Source organism: Adiantum capillus-veneris, chromosome 9, assembly GCF_014529385.1.
Source record: "Adiantum capillus-veneris isolate H3 chromosome 9, ASM1452938v2, whole genome shotgun sequence".
Lineage (NCBI taxonomy): Eukaryota > Viridiplantae > Streptophyta > Polypodiopsida > Polypodiales > Pteridaceae > Adiantum > Adiantum capillus-veneris.
In genome coordinates this window covers 39450235-39458523 of record NC_140939.1, presented here as the reverse complement: position 1 = coordinate 39458523, position 8289 = coordinate 39450235, and the positions used below count along the sequence as shown (strand labels likewise).

At 42.7% G+C, this 8289-nt stretch overlaps 1 pseudogene; it reads right to left on the bottom strand.

Annotated features, from left to right (window-relative positions):
• Positions 1 to 5800: 5800 nt before the first annotated feature.
• On the bottom strand, positions 5801 to 7323 carry LOC147450374 (uncharacterized; annotated as a pseudogene).
• Between the last annotated feature and the right edge of the window lie 966 nt (positions 7324 to 8289).

Sequence of the window (8289 nt, the reverse complement as noted above, 5' to 3'; positions counted from 1 at the left end):
CCTGTGTTTGCTTACCATAAACACAATGCTGACAAAACTCAAAATCTTGAAATGAAAAGCCAGGCAAATAAGCATAATGAGAAAGTATTTCCATTCCTCTTTTTGACATATGTCCCAGCCTACGATGCCACAGTGACACACTTGGCTGCTCAATCACATTGATTACATGGTTTTTAACCTCTGAAACATGTAAAGTGTATAGAGTTCCTGACTTGCTACCATGTGCTACAGTCATCGAACCTTTGGAGATCTTCCAAGCGCTGTTCCCAAAAACTGTCACATAACCCGCATCATCCAACTTCCCTGTACTGATCAAGCTCTTTCGGATTGCTGGAACATGTTTGACATTCTTGAGCCATAAAGAAGAGCCATTCTGAAACTTCAACTGCACATCTCCCACTCCAAGTATGTCACAAACCTGCTCATTGCCAAGTCTGACATAATCTTTAGTAGTCACATATGATGTAAACAACTCTTTGTGCGGAGAAACATGTAAAGATGCCCCTGAGTTGATAATCCAATCACTCATAGCATGTCCGTCCTCTGCAGTCAAGAAAACAGAATCAAGATTGCATGTGAGGAAGATGTCACCAGCTGCTATACCAGAATCATTGTCTGAACCAGATCCTGTGACATTCACCTCTTCAATCTTCACTGAACTCTTCTTTTCATCTTGCTCAGAACTCTTTGTTTTGCCTTTTTCTTGTTTCCACTTCATACAGTCTCTCTTCATGTGACCCTTCTTGCCACAATGGTAGCATTCTATGTCATCCTTTGACTTCGAGTCACGAGACTTACTTCGGTTTTGTGCCTTCTTACCCTTATTCTCTTTAGACTGTTGTCTCCCTCGAACGACCAAAGCACTATTGCCTTTGCCTTTGTCAATATTCTTCCTGTTCACTTTCTATGTGAGCAAGCTGCCTTCTACATTGGCACTTGTAAGACCTTCTGGCGCGACAGAATTACTTAACAATGTACGAAAAGTATCCCACCTGTCTGGCAAAGTGATTAAGAGAAACATAGCCTTCACTGAATCTGGAAAGACTATCTCCTGTGCTGTTAACTGGCTGAAAATTGTGTGAAATTCATTGAGATGATTTGACATAGTTGTCCCTTCCTTCATCTTCAAATCCACCAATTTCTTGAGCCAGTAAATCTGAGAAGCAGCACTTTGTTTCTCGTACATACCACATAGCTTTTGCCATACGCCATACGCTGTAGTCTCTTCTGCTACGTTGAAGTAAACATTTTCTGCCAGTGTCAGCATGATTGTGGAACAAGCTAACTCATCAAGCTCTTCCCACTCATCTTTAGCCATACCTTATGGTCTCTCCCCTTTGAGCTTCAGTGGCTTCACTTGTTTTTTCTGCACCAAAACCTGCCAAATCTGCTTCTTCCAAAATGGAAAGTTTGTGCCATCCAGCTTCTTTATGTTGTAAAGAGTCTCACTTTGAGACGATGCCATATCTGCCAAACTGTTTACTTCTGGGAAAAATCCGGCAGAGTTTCCCCTGTAAATTGGCCTCTGTACACAGTAAACAAGTTGTAAACAACAAGCTAAACACCTCTCCTCAGGAACTGTCAGTATTTTGAAAAATTTTGACAGAGTCTCCCCTGTAAACTGAGCTCTGGAAACCAAAAGATAGCTCAAAAAACAACCACAAATAGCTGACCAGTGACAAATTTGAAAATCTATGTAATATGCTATCTTGTAAGCATGCATTGTCTCCAGTCTGGGCGATGACAGAACCTGTATCTGTCTCAAGAGTGAACCTTGAACAATGCCTCAACGGTCTGACGCATAAGATGCAATCCAGTGTCTACACAAAGTCATACATCCTATGGGATAAAAGTCGCCGAAGAGGATGCGTGTAGAGGGGCACTCCAACAACCTAATCCACCTCACACTGGATAACCCAGCCCCCAGTGCTTGGCTTCAAAAAACCTCACACACGACCCTCACAGATGGCTCAGCAAACTGCCCAGAACTAGCATACATCCTACAATAGACCAATCACTGTCCTATGACCACTGCGGTGGTCTGTCTGCTAGCGTGACTCACAACTAGCAGACCCACAATCACAGTACATCAATATGCAATACATGCCAATGGTGTCAAGCCGTCGTATGGCCACACCTCCCTTGGAACCTGGCAAGCACAAGAAGTAGCAATGCAGACTGCAATATATATATATCTGATGGTATATATGTGTACCTGGACTATAGATGATTCTTTGAGGATGAATGAGTGATGTATGTCGATGTTGATATTGATGCCGACCACCTCCTGCTTGCCAATCTACACAAGACGGGTTTCTTTGCGGCTGAAACCTATCTTCTGATGTAGTGCTCAGAATGAAATTCTAAGGACATAAACGGCTTCGAAAGGGAGGTAAAACCACATGTCACCTACTGGAAATACTCCCGGAACGCCGAGTGTGAATCTCCAAGATCCGGATCCAGAATTTGTCTGAAAAGTGTTTGCGCGCGCAATTACGCAAAACCGCACTAGACCAAGCTCTGATACCAATTGAAGTCGTGGAGCGGAGCGTGGATCGACTCACACACACACACACACACACACACACACACACACACACAGATACACAGAGATCTTACACAATATGCAGGGAATTTGTTTGAAGGGTTATCTCCCAAAAACCTTGTTATACACAAAAGTATAAGTGAGTATATACAAAGAGTTAGTGATAAGTGAGTTATGAGGGCGGCCAACCATATCCGTATAAGAGGCCACTTGGGCTTTAATCCCAACAACTTCTAGTACCTTGTTCTTCTCTTTGATTTTTGTCTATTAATTGGCTTTAAGTAGGTATCAAGACCTTAGGCTAAACTATACCACTTTATTGCTGACTTTAATTCCTAAATAGTCTATTAATTGTAGTAGCTTTAGTAATGTTTTAGGTTATGAGGATATTATAGTTCTCTCTAGCTTATTCCACCTAAGACTTGTGTTGTGGAAGTCCATGCGTTAAGCTGGTATTTGAGACCTTGAGTCTTCCGGTTAGTTTATGCTCAAGCTGGTATTTGAGACCTCGAGTCCCCCAGCTACTTATAGCAACTATGACCAAAAAAAAAAAAAGAGAAAAGAGAAAGTAAATAGCACAAACTTTCTTGTATTTCATGTTCATCACACTTAAGTGGTATAAGTGACAAGATCACTAGTCTTTAGACCCAACGAGCATTCCTAGGGTTAATTACTCTTTAGTCGACATTTTTTAATGTTGGTCAATCTAGTACTTACTTTAGCCCTAGCTCTTGTGTACTTCTCTTAGAGTCAACCTAATAGATCTTAACTCAATTGCATTTTATTCAAGTACTACGCTTGTTCTAGTTGGCAATGTTACAATTCATCAACTTTTTTTTTTGTATTTCCTAAAATATCATGTATGCATCTCACTTATTGCATGCCTGCACTTGCTGCTTTTGAGCTTTCACAATGTCGTTTTTCTTCTACTACTACAGGTACTCCTATCGTGGATCCGATGATGCACTGTTATATTCTGAGGACGGAATCTACATCAGGAAGGGAGGTATGTTAACCACCAGCGTCCACTTCTAGTAATCATGGGTTGGGCTTGTCGGTCCAATATGAAAAGGGTAAGAGTGATCGCCGATGAGAGTTGCACTCTAACTGGAACATTCAAGGGTTAGTTGGCTGAGCATGGGCGCCCAAGTGTGAGTGGGCGACCTCATATAAAAGTCACATACACCTAAAAATCACTCATTCTCTCATTTGTGCAATTGAAGAGTGCTCTTGCTCAATCTCCATCTTCTTCTTCATCTCCTAGTGTGTGTGTATGCGAGAGAGAGAGAGAGAGAGAGAGTGATCGAGCATTGCGATGGCACGACGGCGGCGGCGAGGCGGTTGAGTGCGACACGATGGTAGCTCCCTCTTCTTCGCGGTGAGAAATCCTCCACGAAGGCGAACGTAGGGCGGTGAGTGACACACCCTTGCTCTCTTGAGCTTGCTAGGTTAATCTGGTTGTGAGATTGCAGCCATTTGTGGCTCGCACACAGTGTACGACAAGTCCTTTGCTTTGACACGTGCGATAGATGCGCACACCCCCATTAGTAGCCCTCTGTTGTATAGTGAGCCCTATGGGCCACAACTAGCTTCTTCCCATGCTCATCAAGTCCCAAAGCTGAGCTATTGTTGTTGCCGACATGTCAATTGGTTCTACTCATTCGCTCGTGTTCCACAACAAAATCCGGGCTGGCAGCAATCACAACCAACTAAGCAAGTAACCAACTGCACTCTAAAATCTATCAGAACACGAATGACAAAGAGCAACATTGCCTTGGTCTCACTGCTCAAACAGTTGTAGAGAAAGCAGTGAAATTGGGCCATTCTACAAACATCTACAAAGGTAATCCAATCATCATATATTCAATTTTTTTAAAAAAAATTGCCGATGCACTTTGTGCTTGTTTACTTCAGTGCTAAATTCTTGATGTCAGTTTGGGCACGTCCCGTTACTACTATGCTACAAACGGGAGTGTGGCTGCCCTGCGAAATACCTGAAATAACACAATAAACAACATAAAACAGACTAATCGGCATACCTGGCACAATCACGTGGTCGCATGATCGCAAGATACACGAACAGAGAGAGAGACAGAGAGCGAGATGAGATTGAGAGAGCACGTGCAGGTGCACCTCCTAAAGCGGAGTGCTACGCCGGCACGACAAGAGAGGAGGGAGGAGAGGAGAGAAGAAAACACACAGCACTGGGTACAATCTCCCCCCGTGCAAGATTGACCATTTTCCTCTTGCACGTATTTGTTTTATAGATTTCTTGAATGGTCAAATGTGAGTACAAACTGGCCGGCCGGTCATAAATGACCAAAGCTCATAAAGAGCACTTGAATAATCAAATATACATAAAATACAATATCCTTCTGCATAATCCATTATCTGCTAATGCTTTTGCCACCTGTTAGCTACAATAAATGGATAAATATCAATTCCATAACATACCTCTCCGTTGGAAAGCAACTGTTCTCAGTTGCGAAGATAAAAATCTGCAAACAATACTTGTCAAAAACAATGATTAGAAATCTGTATCAAATAGTAACAAAATTCATAAAATTAGACAATATTGCTTATGCCTGCCGTCATCCACATACTACCTATTCTAGTGTCCCATACCACTAGAATAAGCAGTATATGTCATACCCTGATGAATCAGGATATCATTGGTCACGCTCATCATCAATCTCATAATGTCAAGTCTCATCACATAAACACTGCTAAATAATCACCAGATACCAAATCCCAATCCAATTCCAATTTCACAATATAAGTCCAAATCCAAATCACTTTCATTATGTACCCGGGTAACAAAATCATACCAGTTACAGTGGTGGCCAGCCACTGCAGCATGATTTTGTGATCGGTGCTGCCTAAACCGGCGAATCTACACCCGACGTGCTGCCTAAATCGACGAATTTGCCAAGGTTCGACCTACTCGCTCTGCGTAAAAGAAATTCATATCTTCCAAGATTATCTTCTTTAAATCCAAGCAGTAGACCATAGACAATTGCATTAATTTTTAAGAATTACAAAAAAACCCATGGGAACGATTTGCGAGGCGATATTCATTTCTTGAGACAAAACGACAACAACTTTCTTACAAGAGAAGACGATATGAAGAACTGTATTTTTGTTTAAAATTCATAACCACAACAATTACAATAACTTCTTCTGTCAATAACTATAAGAATATATACCAAAAAGGTAATTACAAATGTCCCATTGCTATTCAAACTATTGTTGCTGTTATAAGCGGAAATTTCTAGATGCTATGTTTCCTAGTCTGACAGCTATTGCGTTCAACCTATTCAATTGTGACTTGAAAGAAACTATTTCCCTTGACAAAGCATTTATTTGTTGTTGCAACCTGGACATCAGCAGCGTTAAGTTGCACATCTTGCAACATGTCTTTGACACTCTGTGTGCAATTGACTATGCAAGCACGGAGAGTGTCATTGTCGTCTGCATTGCCACCACGGAGCTGGCGCCAGATTTGCATCAATACATCATCTAATCTTTGAAATACTGCATCGTCTACATTATCATGTTGACTTAGATCCGTTTGCGTTCCCTCAACTTCCACAGCAGCCTCCGTTGACTCCATCGCGCGCACCTACGATAGCCATCATACAGAAGAGAAATTCATCGACAAACAAAGCAAATGCAGCAAAAGAAAATTGTACCAACGTATCTAGAATTACGTTAGTTTTAGTTCTCTTCAGTAGTGGAATAAAGTCACTTCCAATGATAGCGTCGATATCGTCGTCTTCGCTATCAGATATGTTCACCACTTCCTTCCTTGCCGTATTCTCACCTTGCTCCCTGCGGTTCATAAAGACAAATAATAACACCAATAATTAGACCGTCACATTACAAAGGAGGAGTTAATGGAATACCTTTCATTGTTTTGCCATCTGTTTAGGAACCAATCCAGACGGGGGTGAGTGGCACCTTGGAGTACAAAAATGTCGAGTATGTTGTTGTACGTAACTGTGCTCGAAAATGCCATGCACTTCCATACAGCAGCAATTTTCCGTTGCTCCATTCCACGCCCTTGGTAAGGTGTAATCCAAGTGGAGGACAGATAGTACTTGCCGCTCTTAATCATGCGGTGCAGAGTACCAAGAAAGTCATGACCAAAAGGATGATTCAAACTATATCTCCAATACATGAAAGCCCTATCAAACACATTGGTGTTTGTCAAGCAGACTTTATTCTTCAGGTTGTCTGCCCCATGAAGCGTGTAAAGCTCGATCCCTTTATTAATGTCATCAGGAGATATGTTGTGGCCAACATTCTCAAAATGATCTTTACCTACGTCTTTTAAGCAGTAAGAAATCATCCCCTGAAACGTGTGCATGTTTTTCTGTTTCAGTGCCCTACAGAGAACTGTGGCACCCACAGGCGATTCTCTATCCCATCCCAAGTATGTTTTCACCTTTTTGTTTGACTGCTATAATAGACGTGGACATAATACACACGACCATTTGGAAGTGCAAGTGGAATACCGTTCCACCACGCTCGATGGAACACATTCCAACAATAGTGTCTTTCTCTAGGAACTCTTTTAGCACAGGAAGCAGGCCATTGTCTACGTCCGCCCCCCCAACGGAGATAGTGATACTTAGCTCAAACAACCTCTTCGGACGCCTACTCTCAGTCGCCAACAGCTCCTCCTCGATCTTCCTAGGTCTACCCCTACGGACCAAAGATGCAGATGCATCCCCGCCATCACCAACCGAACGTGTAGCTTTCTTCATCCTCACCATGATAACCTACAACATTGGACCCTCGTGAACATAAACCAATGAAAGCACATCCCGCTTAACAAACTATAGCAAGCATGAAATTCAAGAACATAATTTAATCAAATGATGATATAGGGCATTAAATGATTTGCTTTGCAAAAACAAATTATACCTTCAAGATCACTACTTCCTCCTGCTGTTTGAATCACCAGTATACTGCCTACACATTTAAAAAATTTGAATCACTTACTGCCTTTAAAAAAATCGAGACACCTACTGCCTGCGTGAAACAACTCCAGCTGAAAATTGAATTGAACACCTACTGCCTACGTGAAACAACTCCAACTAAAAATTAAAACAGTTCCTTTAAAAAAATCGAGACACCTATAATCAGAATCCCTGCACCCCCCCCCCCCCGCGCATTCCCTTGCATCCTTGTCCTGCGCACACACAAGCCCTGCTCACCATGGCTGCCCACCGCCCACAGAGGACAGAAGACTCCGCAGAGCAAACAGTGCTCTCTCTGCCCTCCAGCGCCCTTTCCTGCAAACCCCCCACCGACCACACACACACGAGCTGCACACCTTTCCTCTACCCTCGTTCGCCTTCCTTTTGCCCTTTCTGACGCATCCCAAGAGCCTGTGCAATTCCATTGCTCACCCTGGCATGCAGCTTGTACAAACATGCAAGAAGCTACACAAAGAGGCTTCAATTGCCTAGTTGGGCATGTCTCGCAATCAGCAAGCAGACAAAAACGAGAACAGGCGCACAGCACTTACCAGAGAGTGGTTGCGCAAAGGCGGTCTGCCTGCCAACAACAGCTAGACCCTGGTGCTATTGAATGTCACCACCTACTTAAACGCAGTGCCGCATGCAAGACACCCAACACGTTGCACAATTCCCATGCGCATTGAGCACAAATTGAACGTTCTGGTGGTGGTAACTAATCTCAAGGTAAGCACACTCAAAAATTTCTCAACGTTCTGG